Here is a 1,594-nt window from a genome sequence, read left to right as displayed (position 1 = left end):
CGCAGCACTTCATCTTACAGGAGCATATGCACCTCATCTTGGTCGCATTTTGCTTGTTAACGACATGCAAGACATTACTCTGTACAGATCATCACCTGATTTTTATCTTCAACCGCTAAATACTTTATAATTGATTTTTTGTCTTGTCTGTTTCAGGGTGTCTATACTCCATTAACACACTGAATGTTAGCAGTGCTGCTACTGCACTTAAAGTCAAGTGTTGGTCTCTGTTTGCAATACTTTTAGCTGCTTTGAGAAGTAAGATGCTCATGGACAGCCTCCTTAACAACATGAACTGGTGTATTTGTGATGAGGACCTTATATCAAAGACAGCCAGAGGTTTTATGATGCTGGCATTGTAGCAACTGTTGTGGTGCTGCAGTTCGGTGAGGGATTTGGCCATCTTGTAGTTGTTGCCTGTTTGCTGTGGCCACCCTCAAAGTAAATAGCTATGGTCCTGTCATATTGTTTGAGAACTTCTTGTTACTTGTATGGAAACTACTGTTTGGCACAAAATGACTTGTGGCTGCCATCATGTGCGAGCGACTACATTTGGGTGGAACAGTTCCTCATTCTTTTTCACAGCCCATAGGAAGGATTTTGCAAGTTTAGAAAATGAAAAGTCCACAGCTGAATCAGTCGCGATTCTGGAATCATGCTGTGTAGTTGACAAACGCTACAATCCGAGAGCAACGCATGTCGTCTAATGAACAGTGCAAGCGAAACTTCTTGGATGCAGCAGCAAATGAAAATGTGCACACATGGTTTTCAAGATGCCTCAACGTTTATTTATATGCTTCATAACCTACCAAAGCCCGCACGCTTGCGTTATACCAAAGCACAATCACCTGTCTGTTCTGATGTCTGCGGCCAGTGTTGATAACTTCATATCAGTTCTTTACCACCCACGGTGTCCATTTCTGCTGTGCATGTGCACTGCAGTGATACATTGTCGCACGCATGCAGAGAGCACTAGTACTGGCCTTACTTAGGGTAACCTTTTTGCTGTTTTGGCTTTTCTCATTCTTGAGCTATGCTACATGGTGCACACTTTTCTTTTGGTCTGGTGCCTTTGACGAGTCAAGAATTCAGCATTTGTGCTTCTTTCCTTTTTGAGGGTGTAGTGATCATATGCAAATCCACTATTAGAATATATTAGCTGCTGCATAGTCTGCAGTCCTGTTATCTTTTTATTTAAATTTGGTACGTCTCTGAATTTCTCTGAGTGTTTTGTTATTGTTCTGAGTTTGCATACTTTTGTTTTTTCTCCCCATGACAGCCGATCCTGCACGTGACTGATGCTAGTCGAGAGATCACAACAGCTGCCCACCTTTCAAAGCATGGCATTCCCTGGTCCAAGTTGACTGCTCCCTGTGCTACTGGCTCAACAGTGTGCTTAAAAGTCTGCACTTCACTTACACACGTTGGCCATAGCTTCAGTGTCAAAATAAAGTATTCCTACCTATGTGCCTTTTCATTCATTAATAACGCACATGATAAACACTCCAGTGCCAAAACACCATGTTGACACACACATTTATGTTTAGACTGCCTTCCCTTTTGTAGCCTACCTAGAAAGGTAAGTATTTACTGT

At 42.2% G+C, this 1,594-nt stretch overlaps 1 long non-coding RNA gene across 1 annotated transcript in view; it reads left to right on the top strand.

The window, feature by feature from the left end:
- Positions 1 to 1,346, top strand: part of LOC146206586 (uncharacterized) — a 12,951-nt gene extending 11,605 nt beyond the window's left edge. Inside the window, exon 2 of the long non-coding RNA XR_014703271.1 lies at positions 1,280 to 1,346. This is a non-coding gene — a long non-coding RNA (uncharacterized LOC146206586). The remainder of the gene's footprint in view (positions 1 to 1,279) is intronic.
- The last annotated feature ends 248 nt before the right edge of the window (positions 1,347 to 1,594 follow it).

This window comes from Amblyomma maculatum, chromosome 1 (assembly GCF_055883805.1).
Source record: "Amblyomma maculatum isolate TAMU_Amacu chromosome 1, ASM5588380v1, whole genome shotgun sequence".
In the NCBI taxonomy this organism is placed as follows: Eukaryota; Metazoa; Arthropoda; class Arachnida; order Ixodida; family Ixodidae; genus Amblyomma; species Amblyomma maculatum.
This window is presented reverse-complemented; position numbering and strand designations above follow the sequence as displayed.